Here is a 19024-nt window from a genome sequence, read left to right as displayed (position 1 = left end):
AATCTCAAAGTGAAGACTCTGAAAGTAAGAATAATTAATGTCAAATTAACCTTACTTTACTTTTTAAAAAATTCAATTCAGTGAATATTTATTATGTACCTATGTGCAAAACACTAGGAATACAAAGATAAAGTGGGGAGAATCACTTATAATTTCTGAAGGTTCACTTTACAACCAGAAAATTGGTAAAGAAGGCTTATTATAAGAAAATTCAATGTTGGAGAAGCTGTGGGAAAACAGGAATACTAATAAACAGTGTCATTGGAGGAAGACTAATAAGACACTATTAGTGGAGATCTGAGTTGATAGAATCATTCTGTAAAGCAGTTTGGAATTATGCTAAGAAAGTGACTAAAATGTTCATATCCTTTTGCCTCAGAGATTCTACTTTTTACCCTAAGGCAGTCAAAAATGGAAAGGTCTCCTGTACATTAAAATATTCATAGCAATACTGTTAGTGATAATAAAGATGAGGAAGCAAAGTAGATGTTCATCAATTTGGAGACGGGTTAAACAAGTTACTGTATTCAAAATGTATTGGAATATTGTCTCTGACAAACAATAAATCTGAAGAATTCAGAGAAATATGGGAGGATTTGTATGAATTGATAGAAAGTAAAGTAAGTAGAACCAAGAAACTAATATACCAATGACTACACCAATGCAAATAGAAATAATAGCCAAAAAAAAGAAATCTGAATGTGTAAAATAAATTATAAAGACCAAGCTTGGCCCTTAAAATTATATATCTAGAGGTGGGAAGGACCTCAAAAACTTTCCACCAATGTCTTCATTTTACAACTGAGGAAATCAGGGCCCATGAAAGAGAATGATTTGGCCAAGATCACACAAGTATTGTAAGAGGTAGAGTTGAACCCAGGACCCCTAATCCCAAAGGCACTATTCTCTCCCCTGTATTCTAATATCTTATTAGATTATTAGAGATGGGATGCCCTGGGTGTGGAGCTATGAGGTCAGATACAATTGGCTTTGCAAGAATACCTTTTTTTAAAAGTTGTATTACTAGGGATAGCTTCCTAGGTGAAGGAGGGGAAGAGTATATTCAAAGATGAATGTGTTACAAAAACATAAGACATCAATAAAATATTTATTTACCAAAAAAGTAAGGGCAAGGGCAGTTAGTTGATGTAGTGGATAGAGCACCAGCCCTGAAGTCAGGAGGACATGAGTTCAAATATGGCTTCGGACACTTAACACTTTCTGACAATGTGACCCTGAGCAAGTCAATTGCCTCAGCCAAAAAAAAAAAAAAAAAAAAAAAAAGTAAGGGCAGATAGGTGGCTCAGTGGATAATACATAAGATCTAGGATCAAGAAGATCTAAGTTCAAATCTGGCTTCAGACATTTACCTGGGCAAGTCACCTAACCCTGTTTACTTCAGTTTCCTCATCTGTAAAATAAGCTGGAGGAAGAAATACCAAGCCTCTCCAATATCTTTGCCAAGGAAAACCCCAAATAGGGTCATCAAGAGCTGTACACAACTGGAAAATGACTGACCCACCAAAAAAAAAAAAAAAAAAAAGTGATAGAGAAAAAGCAAATTTAGAGAAAGCTTGATGGGAGATTAAAAAAAAATCATCCTTATGTCGTTTATGGATGAAAAATAGAAAAGATTAATAAAGATTTTGACAGCAAACTTTCCCCAGTAAAGCTGTTATATTTAGACTACAACTGAGTAAGCATTTTTATGTGTCAGATATTGTGCTGTGTTGTTGAAGAGACAAAGACTGCCCCCCCCCAAAAGTAAATCAGTCCCTGCCTTCAAAAGGCTTGCATTCTAATAGGGATGTATGCAAGAAATGTTCCAGAGGTAGAGATAATAAGATGTAGCCATTGATTTGGATATATGGGATGAGAGAGACTGAGAAGGGGGAGATCACACAGTGTGGGAGCTTGGATGAATGTAAGAACAGTGATTCCCTAGATAGAAATGGTTGGTTGGTTGCCGTCCTTTGTTCTCAAGAGGACCAAAATGTTATCACTGTGTTAGGGTAGAGTTACCATGTGTCCAACTGTGGCTGATCAAACCAATAGGGACTAGGAAGGCTCTGCCGCAGTCGGTCACTACTTTAGAACAGGATGTCTGGTTCAAAATGTCTAAGAGATCATTGGTGATATCTAACTCAGTCTGAGGAAAGAAACTGGAGTGGGATCTCGGAGACATCAATATTGAGAGAATGATTAACATAGTCAAACCCATGTATGCCCCAAAGCTGGGAAGAGACGAGATACAGTATAAATAGAAGTGATGGGGAGTGGGAAGGGCACTGAGACCACACACTATCGGAAAGAAAGGCTAGAAACCAGGAAAAAAAAATGAGGGAGGCTCAAATCACCAGTGCTCTTCTTGCTGAAAAAAAGTGACCAAGAAAATATCAGTAACTGCAGATCCAGACAAGGAGCTAAGTGATGCCATAGTGCCCAAAGCACAACCTGGAGTCAGGAAGATTCACTTTTTAAAGCTCAATTCTGGTCTCAGACTCTCACTAGCTGTGTGACCTGAGCAAATCACTTAATCCTGTTTGCCTCGGTTTCCTCATTTGTACAATGAGCTGGAGAAGGAATGGCACAAACCACTCCAGGATCTTTGCCAAGAAAACCCCAAAAGGGGTCATTAAGAGGGACACAACTGAAAACAACTGAACAGCAAACAGCCATTTTCTACATATACAAAATCTTTATTAGAATAATTTACACATATGCAAAAGGTATCATTGATGATGAATGAAATAGTAAGCAAATCTTATCCTAGAGCAGAGGTTCTTTCTCTCTACTTTGAGAGACTTCTGAAGCTGATGGATTCCTCCAAATAATGCTTTAGAATGCATAAAATAAAATACATAGAATTACAAAGAAAACTAATTACATTGAAACACAATTGCCAAAAAAGAAAAATAACTATTCAAATTAACTAAGCCCAGATTAAGAACACTTGTTCTTGCAGAATGTGGTATAGTGGATAGACTGGCCCAGAAGATCTGTGTTCAAGTGCTGCCTGGGGTATAGATTAGTTCTGTGACCCTAGACAGTCACTTAACCACTCAGTGCACAAAACCAATTGTTCCAAACTTTTTGAGAATAATAGAATCCTTCAGTTTAAACAAAATTTTTGTATCTGGAAAAATAAAATACTATCATAAAAAAATTGGCAGAATATTTCTAGTAAAATTCTCTAAAAATTTTATTTTAGTGCCTAAAAGAAGCAACAAATAATTCATTTTATTTTTTTAAATGGAGTGTTTTAAGGTTCTTAGCAGTATAATCTGGGAAAGACTGGTCTACACCAGTGGCGTCAAACTCAAATAAAAACGGGGGCCACTAAACTGTACATAAGGATCCCTGTGGGCTTCATATTGACTTAGAAAACCACACATGTTTATATATTTCTTTTTTCATTAATACATCAACACATTAAAATCAGAGAGGAACTACATTTTATTCTGGTTCAGGCCACAGTCAGGAGTGTTTTGGGCCACAAGATGCCCGTGGGTTTGCCACATCTGGAAGAATATAAGCAGCACAGAAGATACCAACCTGTTTTGGCAGAGGGGTTACCTCTCTTGGGGGTTTCCTAAGCCAGTGAAATCACAGACCCAGTGAAGTCCCTTTCCCATTATATATAATAATAAATATATGATATTATTAAATATGTCATATTAAATAAATACATAATAAAAGATCTCTCTCTGCTTCTTATTTGTTGACTCTACTACCCCTCACCCATCATATCCAGGATGTAGCCAATGCCTGTTGATTTTACCTTTGCAACATCTCTCCATTACACTTCTTTCCTCCCATAACATTGCACCCCATACCTGGACAACTGCAATGAGCAGCTTGCTGGTCACCCCTTGAAAAACATGAGTTATCCCTATTTAACAAAAGGGATTTTGCTACTGTCAGATTCCCAGCATGAAGTTCAAACAGAAGAGGGATGCTTTGCTATAGACAGTGAGATTCTCCTGCTGCTGCTGTTTGCGTGTGGTGATGGTACCAAATCCTGGAATGTGACAAAGCCTTTCAAAAAGCTCCAGCTTTTTGCAAACTTCTTGTTGCTTGGTTTTCCTTCACTGCCTCTTTAAAAAAAAATAATAATAATAATAATTCTAGACTCCAAGAAAAAAATATTTGGTATTAAAAATATCTTTCACAATCTGATTCGTCTATTTTTCCAGATGTATTACTCTCTTCTCCTTTTCTTTCCCCTTCTTTTCCTTAAGTTTCTTTTCCCTTCTCTCCCCTTCTCTTCCCTCATTCCTCTGTAGCTCTCTGTGTGTACCTCTGTCTCTGTCTTTGTATCTATCCCTTTTATATCTCTCTCTCTCTCTGCCTCTGTCTCTGTCTCATACACACACACAAAGTATCCCATCTCCTATCTCTGCCTTTGCATTGACTGTCCCTCATAACTAGAATGTATTCCTTAATTCCACCTCTTAGAATTCTTAGCTTTTGTCAAAATTTAATCAAGTACCTTCTCCAACAAAAAGAATCTTTTCATCAATTTGATACCTAGTACCTTCTTCCCCCAACTCCCAGCTATACCCGATTTGTAATTATATGTGTGTGTGTTTATACTTACATATTTGCATATTTTCTCTCCCAAAAGAAGGCAAGTTCCATTAAGAAAATAGCTGTTTCATTTTTGTCTTGGTTTTTCTAGTATCTAATATAGTACTCCGCACATAGTAGGTGCTTAATAAGTGCTTGTTTGATTATGGATCTCATTTCAACCAAAACTGCAAAGGAACAAAACAAATAGATGAAAAATTTCCTTTTCCAGATTATAACATACAATTGGATGGACAGATACTATAGAGAAACAAGGTTTTCGAAAGGAATAGGAAGGAAAGAGTGGACCATATTGCTTTTGGGAAGTCACCCAGTGCTTTTAATAGCCTCATGCTTTTCCTTGAAAATAAAGACCCAATTTTTTGACACTACTAATTTCCTGGGTTTGCTATGTGGCTAAAACAAAAAATAAAACTTTCAGGCCACCCAAAGGCAAGGAAGGGATTCACAGTGTGTGTAAATAGGCAGAAGTATCTTTTTAATGAAGAACTGCTATCCATCAGTGGTTTAAAAGTCATCATTAGAGTCGTGAATGACCAGAAAAAGAAAATAGAGCAGTCATACTCTGAAATTGAGGATTCTCGGACCTTGCACATGGCCAGCACTTAATAAATAAATTTTTGTTGAGTCGAATTGTCTAACAGATGGAAAGTCCATGCACTCCATTAGTTCCCATGAAGTGTCAAGACACATAGGGGAAGAAAGAGATCATAAAAAAGGGAAAAGGACCCATATGTGCAAAAATGTTTGTGGCAGCCCTTTTTGTAGAGGCAAAAAACTGGAAGCTGAGTGGATGCCCATCAGTTGGAGAATGGCTGAATAAATTGGTATATGGTATATGAATGTTATGGAATATTACTGTTCTACAAGAAATGATCAGCAGGATGAATACAGAGAAGCCTGGACAGATTTACATGAACTAATGTTAAATGAAGTGAGTAGAGCCAAGAGAATACTGTATATAACAACAAAAAGATTATGTGATGATCAACTCTAATGGAATTAGCTGTTTTCAATGTTAAAGTGATTCAGGCCAATTCCAATAGACTTGTGTTGGAGAAAAACATCTACACCGAGAGAGGGGACTATGGGGACTGAGTGATCAGAACATAGTATTTTCACCTTTTGGGTGGTTGTTTTCTTGCTTGGTTTTTTTTTCTCTCTTTCCTTTTGATCTGATTTTTCTTGGACAGCGTGATAAATGTGGAAATATGTTTAGAAGAATTGCACATGTTTAACCCATTTTGGATTGTTTTCTTCTCGAAGAGAGGGAGAAATGGAGGGAGAAAAAAATTAGAACACAAGGTTTTGCTGTTGAAAACTATTTTTGCATGTGTTTTGAAAAATAAAAGGCTATTATTATAAAATTAAATTTTAAAAAGGCAATTGGGGAAGACTCCCAGCACACTGGGCTGACCCCTTGTGGAGGATTTATGGGAGAACATGGACAGATGGGAGGAGAAGATATAGATAGTCTGGGATGGATCTGAAATGCATCAAAGTAACATAAGCTTAGTCCAACCCAATGATTTTATTAATAATAGTAATAACAAAAATCTATATTATACTTTAAAGTTTGCAAAACATCTTACATATCATCTCATTTGGTCTTCAAAACAACCTTATATGATTATTATCCTATTTTACAAATAAAGAAACTGAGGAAGACAGAGATTAAATGATTTATCCAGGATCACATGGCTAGTGAGTGTCCAGGGCAGGATTTGAACTTGAGTCTGCTTGACTAAGTTTAGCATACTAGACCCTATACCACAAGTGCTCTTTGAAATGAGGGTGTACAACAAGAAGGTCTGGGATTTTAACCCAGGTCTTCAGGCTGAGATCCCTTTGCCGGTTTCATTGTACAGTAACCTCCGTCACTAATCTTATTGTCTTCTCTTCGGCTCCCTTTGGTTTTTTGTTTTGTTTTATTTTGTTGGAGGAGGTGTCACTGGGATGGAGAGAACAGTGGGAGTGTTGTTAGAGAGGCTGGCTAGCAGAGGAGAAAAAGGCTACTCGGGAGTAGTTTTTATTCATTCCATTCTAACAGAAGACAGAAGTCTTCTATTAGAATCCTAGTACATCATGGACTTACAGCGGAAAGGGACTTCAGAGGTCAGTTTGTCCAATCTCATTTTACAGATAAGGGAACTGAGACCCAGAAATTGTGAAAACTAATAGAACTGTGATTGGAACCCAGATTGACTTTAAATTTGAGGACTCTCTCCACTTCATGGCTTTGTATGTTGTCTTTCCGAGCAGTCTCTGAATCCCTTGAGCTCTCTCTGCCTCCAGGGCCATCTCCAGTTGTCCTACTCTATATCTGTCCATTGGACCCAGATAGTTGCAGAAGGGAAACTGAGGCAGGTGCCTTTGCATAGCCCTCCCTCATTTCAATCCAATTCAATTGCATGTCATAGCATCACCTCCCTGAAATCATGGTCCTCTTCGAGAACAAAGGACAAACAACAGCAAAGAATTCCTTGTGAGCAAAGGCCATCCTTGTATTTCTTAAGGAAAACAGCAAATAGGTTCTGCTTACTATAAATGTTAATTAATATTTACTGAGTCTGCAGAGAGTAGGGGATGGAGATTAGGCCCAAGTCTCAACCAAAAATGGGAGTGGGACAGAGTCCCCATCCTCAGGCAGTACTGGCCAGCAGCCTACATAGAGATCCTGAAGACAGGAGGAGGAGAGACCCAAATGGCCCCGGCCTCAATAGCCTAATGTCCTAAATTGTAATCTCCTGAAGAACTAGGTGCTCCATATTTAACCTACATCACATTGTTTGCTTCTTGGGGAGGTAAAGGAGGGATGGAGAAAAATTTGGAACACAAAATCTTACAAAAATGAATGCTGAAAACTTTCATTACATGTATTTGGAAAAAATAAAATATTGAGAAAATAAAATATTTGAAAACAAAGGGGAAAAAAAAAGAAACGGATGCTCTCTTCTCTCATCTCCCCCCACCCTAGCCCAGGGAATGGAGTAAGGATACTACAAATGCTTAGGGAAAATAGATAATCTGGGTCCACCCCTCCCCAGCCACACTTGAAGTCAAGGAGGTTGGGGCTGTCCCATGCAGTCCCATGCAGGGACTTCCAAGTGCTGAGTTCTGGGCTCCAAGTCCAGGAAGAAGACTAAAAAACTCGTTCCACATCATTTATTCCAAAGACCCCCATCTCCTGCAAGTGCAGCTGGGAATAAGTAGCATTATTTATCCTCATTAAGCATTTATGGCACGTTTATGATATGCTCAGTTCAGGGCTGAGGAGAAAAAAGAAGAGAGAAGAAAGCTCCTATTTCTTTAGGAGAAAAGCAAGTGTTCTCGGGTGCTTTGGCCAAAGGCTGTCCGGATGGAAGGCAGGTTGGAGACTCCATGAAGGCTGGGCCCACACTAGTCACTTCAGATTTTTTCCCCCAAGCAGAGTCTGGCCCCACGGAGCGTCTGCTCTTACAGGAGCCCTGCAGCAATCTGCCAGTCCTCTGGTTAGATATGTCTCCAGAAAAAGAAAGTGAGGGATGGCCCGGGTGGACACGTGGAAGGACAATGGGGGTGGGGGTAGAAGTCTGGGGGATGTCCTAGTGCCCCATTCCCTTCCCCTGCCACTGACAGAAAACAATTAAAGCACAACCTTAACCACACAACAGGGAAACTAGGAAACCAGATGTGGGCCATGGTCATTCCTGAATTGCACACATCTTCAAAGGCAGATTATGTTCCATGTTCCTTTGGGCAATTTTAGAACAAGTTTGTAAAACTGGAATTTTAATGGGTGACATGTTGGGAGTGTGTGTGTGTGTGTGTGTGTGTGTGTGTGTGTGTGTGTGTGTGTGTGTGTGTGGCTGGGCTGGGGATTTCTTGTTTGTGGGGCTTTTTGGTTGCTGTGGCCTCAGCTGGAGGTAGGAGGGGGGAGAAGAGGGCCGGAATGTGACTTAAGGCTTTGAAGTCAGTTGTTTCTTTTCTGGAGCTGAAAAGAAATGGCTGAGGGGTGGAGGGGCTCAGGGAAGACCCACCCACACAGCCAGGAGGCAGCAGTCTGAGGGTGGGACCTGAGGAGGCCTCCTGCCTCGGTGAAAGTGGGACACGAGCACATGGGAGGGAGGCCTTCCTAACTCCTTTCATCGCTCCCACATCCAGGGTCCCTTTCAGCTCTTTCTAAAATTGTGAAATCTGTCTTTGGTTGCCTCCCACCAGCCATTTGAATACGCACTCCAAGCGGTTGGCTGATCCATGGTCCCAAGGCAGCCATTCTCCCAGCAGCCCACCAAGATGGAATTCTTCCTTTTTCTCATCTCACCATAAACACTCCCAGGAGAGGCGGTGGGTTTAAGGCCCTGGGATCTTGTTAAAGAGCCTGAACCCGAGCAGCCACACTGCAGTTTGGGGAGCTCGTCCAACTGAGGAATGGGGAAGAGACCCAAGGCCAGACAGGGCCGGGAGAGCACAAGGCCAATGAAGGAGGCAGAGGACCTGCGAGGGGTGGCAGGCTGATCCATCCCCTGGGCCTCCTCCTCCTTCTCAAGGAACTGTTTCATCCTTTTCCAATAACTCCCTTCCTTGTCCCCTCCCTTAAGGGAGAAGTTCTGAATAGAGCTCTTTAGTAAAGCATCTGTAAAAGCTGAGATTGGGGAGTGTAAGTGAAGCATCCCCAGCTCAAAGGACCCCAGTCTCTATCCCTGGACAGCAGCAGCCTGAGCCCCTCCTTCTGACTAGGGAGTCTCTCTCTAGCAGCTCCATCCACTCACTCTCCACGCTTCACCTCCTCAGCAGAGGCCTTTCCCCCAATTCCTAATTCTTCTTTTGGTGCTTGTGAGTTTTATTTGAATATTATTTGAACATATTTGAATATTATTTGAATATAAGATCCTTGAGGGTAGGAGAAGTTTCATTAACTAGAATATGCAACCCTATTGCTTAGCATTGTGTCTGATCTATCCATTTAATAAAAACTTGCTCAATCTAATTGACTATCCTTAGAGATCTTGTCCTTAGCTGTCTTAGAATAATGAAGGAGGAAGAGGAGAAGAAGAAGGAGAAGGAGGAGGAAGAGGAGGAGGAAAAAGAAAAGAAGAGGAGAAGAAAGAGGGGAGGAAGACAAGAAGAGGAAGAGGAGAAAGAGGAGGGAAAGGAAGAAGAGAAGAAAAGGAAGAGGAGAAAGAAAAGGAGGAGGAGAAGAAGAGGAGGAAGAAGAGGAGGAAGGGAGACCCTAGACATTTTCTTCTCAGTTCTCTCATAAACCTACTTCGTAAAGACTCCCTAGTCTTTTAAACTACACATACTTTAAACAAGCCTGCCCAGAATCCATAATGATGACCCCACCATATTACAAAGCTTAACTAAACTTCCTCGCTATGTAGTCTAAAGAAGATAGACTCCAATATTAAACCTTTCTTGGTCCCAAACATTTGGGGAACATGGGGTCCGTACATGTTCACCCTTCTTCCCTGACAACTACAACATGGATTTTAGAGATGGAGAAAAGCCTGCTTAGAGAAATTAAATGACTGATATAAAATACTGATCTCCAAAATATTAAAAGAATTTATATAATCCTTATATATATATTATCTTTATATAATTATATAAATATTAAGATAGCTACTCTATAATAAATTAGTAATCAAAAGATATGATTGAGCATTTCTCAAAAACAGAAATACAAGCTACAGCAACCATATGAATAAATGCTCCAAATGGTCAATAATTATAAAAATGTGCATTAAAGCAAAGCTTCTGCCTCGTTTATCAAACTGGTATCTTATTCAGTTGTATCCAACTCTTCTTGATTTTATTTGAAGTTTTCTTGGCATTGATGCTGGAGTGGTTTGTCATTTCTCTAGCTCATTTTACAGATGAGGAAACTGAGGCAAACAAGGTTAAGTGACTTGCCCAGAGTCACACCTACTAAATGTCTGTAGCCAAATTTGAACTCAGGAAGATTTAGTTTCCTGACTTCAGTCCTGGGACTCTATCCCCTGTACCATCTAGCTGTCCTATCAAATTGGCATGACAAATGACAAATGATGGGAAGGTTATCACACTAGTGAGTTATTAGTAGGGCTGTGAATTATACTATTCTAGAAAACAATTTCAATTTATAGTTTAAATATCACTGAACTATACTTATCCTTTATTCTTATTTCATTTTTATTGTGAACTTTATCACCATAAAAAGAGCATTTCTATATAAACTGAACACAAGAAGAGGGTCTTATAAGAAACTATGAATATACACTTGCTTTTTAAAAATATATAATAAATCCCACATGTTATTTGTAAAACTGTTTTCCTTGTCTGTACTTACCTCATAACTTCTGTTCTGTGCCTTGTTTAAAATGTTTCTCTACTCCTCTTTTTTTGATATCACTAATGCTAAGCCCTCCCTCCTCTAACACTCCTAATTAAAAAGAAAAAGTGAAACAAAAACCCATCTTTATAACAAATAAATAATAGTGAAGCAAACAAATCCGTGCAGCAGCCAGCTCAAAAAACTGCATCCCATTCTACACCTTGAATACAACAACTGTTAGGAAGAAAGTAACATCACAGGACCCGTGGAGACATGGTTGTTTTATTGATCAGATGACTTAAATCTCTCAAAGTAATACAAAGTGTTCTCTTGATTCTGCTCACTTTAGTCTGCAACAGGTTGTGCTACCAGAGTTCTCTGAAGTCATCACTTTCAAAGTTTTTTTCAGATTAGGTCTCCATATCTTGCCCAGGCTGGAAGTATAGTGGCCATTATCAGTTGTATCCCATCACTGATTATCACAGGAACTTTTGTTCCATTTCCCACCCAGGAACATTTTCCTCCTCCATAGGCAGCTCGGTGGTCCCTGTGGGGTACCATATTGGTTCCAGAAACTTTATTGGCAGTAGTCTTACTTCATTCAGCTCAGAACTCCTTAGCCCAAAGCAATCCACTAACCTCAGCTTCCACAGTAGCAGAAATTACAAGGCTATGCCAAAATACTCAGTTCTTTTGTAATTTCTTACAACACAAAAATAGTACGTTACATTCATAGACCATAATGCATTCAGTCACTCCTCAATAGATAGGTACCATCCCTCCCTTTGGATTCTGGCTTTTCCTTTTATCCATTTTATACTCCCCATATCCCCCTTCAAGATCAGAAAGTTATTTTCCTTACAACTATTCATTCCCCAATTTCAGCCTCCTTTTTTAAATTAATTCTTTTAAACGAACAAGTATTTCTTTTCTTTCCTTCCCATTGAAAAATAAGAGAAATAAAGCTTCTTTAACAAATGTGCTTTGTCAAGCAAAACAAATTGCTAAATTGTCCACAAATGCTCTCATTCTGCATATTTTAGTCCATCAGCTTCTTGCAGGAGGAGGTCAGAACTCTCAATCATAGCTCCACTGGAATTGTGGCTGCTCGTTGCATTGATCAGACATCTTAAGTCTCTCAAAATTATTCTTTCTACTATGTTGTTATGCTGCTAGTTCTGTTCACTTTACTCTTCATTAGTTTTCTGTTTTTCCAGGCTTCTCTAAAACCATCCCCTTTGTCATTTCTTGCAACACAATGGTATTACAATACATGAATATACCACTATTTGTTCAGCCATTCCCCATCAATAGGTACTCCCTTAGTTTCTAGTTCTTTACCATTGCAAAAAATAAATAAATAAAAATGAATGAATAAAAGAGAAATAAACTAAAGAAGGAAGGAAGGAAGGAAGGAAGGAAGGAAGGAAGGAAGAAAGAAAGAAAGAAAGAAAGAAAGAAAGAAAGAAAGAAAGAAAGAAAGAAAGAAAGAAAGAAAGAAAGAAAGAAAGAAAGAAAGAAAGAAAGAAAGAAAGAAAGAAAGAAAGAAAGAAAGAAAGAAAGAAAGAAAGAAAGAAAGAAAGAAAGGCTGCTATAAATATTTTCACAGGTACAAGTCTTTTTCCCTCTTTGCTTGATCTATTTGGGCGTATAGGCTGGTTGTGGTATCCCTGGGAGTGCACAGGTTAGTGGCTTTTGGCGCATGGTTGCAAATTGCTTCCCAGAATGGATGTACCAATTCACAGCTCCACCCACAATGCATTAATGAATTAGTTTCCCTCTTAGCCACCCTCTCCATATATCCCAGCTTGTTACCCTGCTGAGTTTGAGGTATTTTTATATGAAACTATTTGTGTGTTGGGAAAACATACACTCATGTCATTCCTGGTTCCTTCCAAGGTCCCTGACTCCCTGGAACTCTCTCGTTTTCTCTCCATTTCCCTCCATTCCAGCTGCTTCTGAACACCAAACTTTACAGGTCTCTAATCACAAGTTGGTCACAATCTGATAAGTCTATCAGTGTGTTTGTGCTGGTGCTTACCTTACTGATAGCCCCCTTTCTTACTGACCAAGAGTAACATTGTGTGCGTTTATGTGATAAGAGGTCATTTACTGTAGTTCTCATTGGATTTTTTGATCATTATTCAGTCTAAGATTTTGAGAGTTTTGCAGGGCAGCATCTGAAAAGTCAAAGCCCTTTGGCCAAACATAACCACTACTAGGTAAGTCAAAGAAAAAGAAAAAGTTCTCAAACAGAGAGGGGGGAGAGAAAAAGAGACAGAGATAGAGAGAGACAGAGAGAGAGAGTGCCTGAGCATTTATTAAGTAGTCATCCAGTTTGCTAAGCCCGGGAGATACAAATACAAGCAAATAATAGTCTCTCTCCTCAAGGAGTTTATTTCAAAGGAGAACACAGCATAGAAAAGGGATTTTGAAGGGGGTTTAAGGAAATGCATGAATTAACATACTATGGAGCTGGCCAGAAAATGGTATCTTGTAAGACAAAATTTAACCTATGACAGCCAGGGGATCTAGGGGTAAGGTCTAGATTATCAGTGGGGAAGAGATAGAGACTTGTCCAGAAAGAGACAGCATGCCACGGGGTGGGCTGGGATGATTAGACTATATTTGGAACGGCTCTCTAAATATATACAAAAATATTTGTAGCTGCACTGTTTGTTGTAGCAAAGAACTGGAAACAAAGTTTGTGTTCATCAATAAGGGAGTAAGGGAACAAAATGCAGTATGTGAATGTAATGGGATATTATTGTGCCATTTATCACTATTGTGTGATAAAGATGAAGAAATCAGAGAAATTAAGGGAGATTTGTATGAACTGATGCAGAGTAAAATAAACTCTGCTCCCACTTTTCCTAATATATACATGTTAGATATTTAAAACAAATAAACATAATGGCATTAATCTGAGATATACCATTAAGCCATTTTCTTCTGATCTGTATATTTTTACTTTGGGGATGGTCAGTGTGAGTTCCATCCATATGGTCCCCTTCGTGAGCAACGAACTATAGTCAGTGTGAGAAATGCAGCCTGAACACAAGGGACAGACTGCGAATGTTTGACACATAGGGAAGGAACAGAACCTGAGGCCTGTCCTATATGGGAGGGAGCTCGCCCTTAAAAAGACAAGTTCTTAAAACCTATACAGGGGGGGCAGCTAGATGGCACACTGGTAGAGCACCAGCATTGCAGTTAGAAGGACCTGCGTTCAAATCAGACCTCAGACACAAAACTCACTGTTATGTTGGGCAATTTGCTCCATCCCAGTTGCCTCGTGTGTGTGTGTGTGTGTGTGTGTGTGTGTGTATGTATGTGTTTGACCTTTTCTTCATCTCTTTGAGGAATATAGACCTAGTAGCAATATTGATGGGTCAAAGGGGTATACAAGATAGTACAGTAATAAGGAGGGCATAGATCCAAATTCTTTTCAGAATGGCTGGATCAATTCATAGTTCTACCCATGTAACAGTGCATTAATATGTCTTTTCCTGCAATACCACAAATTTCTGTCATTTTCCTTATTTCATAATTTTTGCTACTCTGATGAAAGGGTGGGTTTAAGTTGGCTTAATTTACATTTATCTAATTATTAGTGATTTAGAACATTTTTTAACATGTTGGTGTTATTATGAATTTGAATCATGTATCTTGGAATGAGATCTTTTGTTAAAGAAACTTGCTACCAAGATTTTCTCCCATTTATATATTTTCTTTCTAATTTTAGCTGCATTGATTTTATCTGTGTAAAAATATTTAAACATTATGTAATCTAAATTGTCCTATATTCTATGTTCCTTTTTAGCCTTGTTTGATCATGAATTCTCCTGTCATTTTTTTTTTCTTAAAAGTATTTTTCCAAATACACATATCATTTTCTTTTTCTTTTGGGAGTTTCTGTTCTTCCATTTCCTTCTGAAACTCATTTTATAGATGAGGAAACTGAGACAAATGGGAAAAGACTTGGCCAAAGTCACACAGCTAGTAAGTGTCTGAAGCCATATTTGAACTCAAGAAGAGGAGTCTTCCTGCTCCTTGAATAGAAGGACATTTACATAAATCAGAAATGTGAAGATGGAAGGGACAAGAGCTGGCATTGCATTGGATAGATGGAGTGAAAGTGAGAAGATGGGAATAAAGCAGAGATTTCAAATATGAACTTGCAATTTAAGTCTAAATTCCTATGATCCATTCATTTTTAGATGTCAGGAAATTAAGGCCCAGAGAAACAAAGTCCTTTGTCAAAGATCTTAAAGCCCAGTCACTTTCTACACCATAATTTGCGTGTGTGAGACAACTGGGGTTAAGTGACTTGCCCAGGGTCGCACAGCTAGGAAGTGTTAAGTGTGTGAGCCTGAATTTTAGGGTCCTCCTAACTTTGGGGCTGGTGCTCTGTCCACTGCCATCCAGCCGATCATGCTTTAAAAAAAAAAAATCTACATCTTAGAAATTCTAAACTTAAAGAAAGAACAAATGAAACGATGGTTTTCATAGGGTTTATATCATTAAGTTGTGGGCAGGAACTGCCTTTCTTTCCATGCCAGCTGTAAGTAGCTGAGTTTTGAGGTTACCGCTAGGACGCTGATCCGGAGGGCCTTCAGCACAGGGGATTGGCTGGGGTGGGAGGGCTGCCCAGCGGGGATGTGGCCCCAGTGCCGCTGGGACCTGGGAAAAGCTTTGACACTTTTTGGGGAACTGGAAGGGAGGGGCCTGGTCTGCCCAGCCCCACGGGGCTAAGCTCCCCATTCTTGCTCCAGGAAAGAAAGCCACAAAGGGGTGAAGGGGTGTTTTCCCTTTCCCTTTCTCCCCAGCAGCCCAGCCCAAGGCGGCGAGCTCCTAGGAAGCCAGTATTTATAGCTAGGGAACGCAGACAAGTTGGACCAGCTCAGGGCCAGGCGGGGAGGGGCCTGCCAGCAGCTCTCCGCCCCTGCCCCCAGCCCACAGGGTCCCGGAGGGCACCCTGGCTGCCGTTGTCTGCCTGCCTGCCTCCCACCGGCCGGCCCCAGGCCTGCCTCTGGCCCGGTGGGAGCAGGCCTGACCCTACCCTGCAATCCCAGGACAGTCCTGCGCACAGCCAGGGGAATGGGTGGGTACGGGCTGGGGGAGGGAGCGGGGAGCCGCTCCAGCTTTCCTTCCAGTCCCACCCCTTCTCTGAAGCCTCCTGAGCAAGGCCGGCCCCCACGGATCTCTCCCCGCCTGACTCATCCTAGCTCTTTATCCTTCTTGCTAGGATCCTGGCCCTGCTCCAGGAGGGGAGCTCCTCAGTCCCATCCCCTGACTACAGGAGGCCCAGCATGGGGACTCGGAGAGCTGGTGGCAAGGTCTAGGCCCAGGCCTGCTCTGCCAGGCCAGTGGGCCTTCCCCACTAACAGGCTCCTTCCTTCCCCCAGGGGCTTCACTTGGGAGGTCCTATCTTAGGACCATCCAGACAAGCTTTTGCCCCTCTTACCGTGTCCTCAGTGCTGGCAGAACGCTTGGCCAGTCAGCCCCCTTACTCCATCCCCAGGCCCAGCCTGAGTGAGGGCCCGAGAGCAGGGCGGCTCCCAGCGAGGAGCCTCACTCTACATGTCCCCTTTCCCCGGCTCAGCGGAGGGAGGCCTCACATCCCACTGGCAGGCCTGGATTCCCAAGGGCTTAGAGGGCTCAGCTGGGTCCTCCTGAAGTCAGGAGGACCTGAGTTCAACTCTGGTCTAGACACTTAACACTTCCTAGCTGTGTGACCCTGGGCAAGTCACTGAACCCCAATTGCCTCAGCAAAAAAAAAGAGCTCAATTGGGAGAACATCAGATTTTTTTTCTTTTTAATTTGAGGGTCCAGGATTTAAGTGCCTGTGCAACCCTTGGGTTTTTAGAGGCAGCTAGATGGCAGAGCAGATTGAGTAAAGGGCCTAGAGCCAAGGAAATCTAAGTTCAAATCTAGCCTCAAGCTATGTGGCTCTGGGCAGTCACTCAATCTCTGCCTCAGTTTCCTCTGCTGTAAAGGGGAATGATAACAGTACTTCCCTGCCAGGGTTGTTGTGAGAGTCAAATGAGTTAATGTTTGTAAAGTGCTTGGAGCCCTCCACCTCAGTCTTTTGTACTCAGCTTTCTCATGGCCATTTTCTTCACCCTCTCCCTGGCAGCTAGAGGTACTTAAAGCTTAGATGGCCAGTACCGAAGAAAGCTTGGCTGACTTCAAGGAAACTTTCCAGCCCGGAGCTGCCCACGCCAGGCCTGCCACCCAGCTAGCAGGTTGGGAGAAACGCATGGAAGGTCGGGGCTGGGCAGTAAGCGTGGGACCCTTCTATCACTCTATCACGGCTTTATGTGAGCCTGCGGGCCTCGCCCCATACTCCTGCCATGCAGGGCGTGCAGGGACCCCAGAGCTGCAAAAAGCCAGGCCATTGACAGTGATTTACTACAGTCAGCTAGGTGAGCTGTAAGTAGAGAGCAGGTCCTGAAAGTCAGGAAAACTCTTCTTCCTCAGTTCGAATCCAGCTCAGACACTCACTAGCTGAGTGACTCTAGGCAGTTTGCCTCAGTTTCCTTATCTGTAAAATGAGCTGGAGAAAGAAATGGCAAACCACTTCAGTATCTTGACTAAGAAAACCTAATATGGGCTTTTGAAGAGGCAGATTGTCTGAAATTCCTGAACAACGTGTGCCAAATGCTGCACTAAATGCTAGGGAAGCAAAGGCAAAACTATGTTCTCTGCCCCAGGAAGCTCTCATTCTGACAGGGAGGAGGGCGTATAAATAATGATGTGTATGTGCGTGCATAGTTATGTATATAACATGTGTGTAGTGTGTATGTATGTGCATTGTATGTTACTGTGGGTACACCATCCATACATATGTGTGCACGTGTGTACATCGATGCAGTGTACATGCTATGCATATATAATGTACTGTGCGTGTATCATATTGTGTACATCATGCATGCACGCATCATAAACTACATACACCATCCATACAGCATATATGTTGTTGTATATAATGTATGTGAGTGTATACAGCGGTGATACTGTGCGGGTATATGTCCATTCACACACACTCACAGAGGACAGACGGTCTCGGAAGGGCTCAGCTCAGCCTCTCGGCCCAAGTGCCTCAGCAGACGTGATGACCGGGGTGTGCTGAGCTGCTGTCTGAGCAGTGGGGACCGGGTACCCTCCCATGGGGAGAGCTTCTCGATGCTCAATCCTCCCCCCGCCCTGGTTTGCAGTTCTCCTTCATTGTGGCCGTAACGTTCCTCCCCTTCCCTTGGTGTCATGGTGTCATGATCAGGGCCAGATCTCTCCCTCAACTTGTCCAGGGCTGGGCCCGGGTCTTTTATTTCTTCTGACACCCCCCACTCAATGTCTACAGCAGGGCTAGCCATACCATTTGTCTTCAGCGTTGATACAGGTTTCCCTAGTTCATCTGGATGAGGCTCAGGGGTGAGGAGGGATGCTGCCTGTAAGTAGGAGGATGGGGCTCAGCAACTTTATACTGTCCTTAGACAAAGACATTTTCCTTTTCCTCCCTACCTGAATACAAGGGATGAGAAGAGGGCCTCAGACTGTCTCCTCTGCTCCCCACCCACCCACCCCCATTCACAGAGATTTTAATCCACTTTGACCCAGATAAATCAGCACTATTGGGCACATGCCCTCCCCCCTCTCTGGACCTCAGTTTCCTCCTCTGGAAAATTGGGCTGCTCCACCCCTTTTGCCTTGGGGGCCAGTGTGGAGAGCAGTGAGGTCATGTCTGGGAATGACTGGGAGCTGCTCACCAGGAAGACGCTCTATAAATACATCATCATCCTCATTATCTTCATTAGGGCCAGGGAGAGCCCAGGCTTGACTGAGAGATTCAGAGACTTCAGCATGAGTCGCTCTAAAAGAATGAATGGAAGGCTGGACTTCCAGGGACCAGAGAAAACCTAAGGATGGAGCCCCAAGGGTGAGAAGCGTGGGAACTACTGAGAAGTGGCTGAAGGAGGCACCTCATCTCCCCAGCCCCCATTCCTGATAGTCTCCCAACAGCCCCCGCCGCCCCCACTCTGACCTCCAAACCTCCCTCTTCCCTACCTTCCCACTCCTTTAATCATACTATTTGTTTCTCTTGCCCCTTTCCAAATCCAGCTCAAAACTTACCACTCT

General features: G+C 41.8%; 1 long non-coding RNA gene across 1 annotated transcript; it reads right to left on the bottom strand.

Moving 5' to 3' along the window:
• Positions 1–3926: 3926 nt before the first annotated feature.
• LOC141554336 (uncharacterized) lies at positions 3927–5840 on the bottom strand. Its single transcript, XR_012485839.1, has 3 exons — positions 5713–5840; positions 4601–4757; positions 3927–4097 (listed from the first exon to the last, which is right to left on the bottom strand). It is a non-coding gene; the product is annotated as an uncharacterized LOC141554336 (long non-coding RNA).
• Positions 5841–19024: the final 13184 nt, after the last annotated feature.

Source organism: Sminthopsis crassicaudata, chromosome 1 (genome assembly GCF_048593235.1).
Source record: "Sminthopsis crassicaudata isolate SCR6 chromosome 1, ASM4859323v1, whole genome shotgun sequence".
NCBI lineage: Eukaryota > Metazoa > Chordata > Mammalia > Dasyuromorphia > Dasyuridae > Sminthopsis > Sminthopsis crassicaudata.
This window is presented reverse-complemented; position numbering and strand designations above follow the sequence as displayed.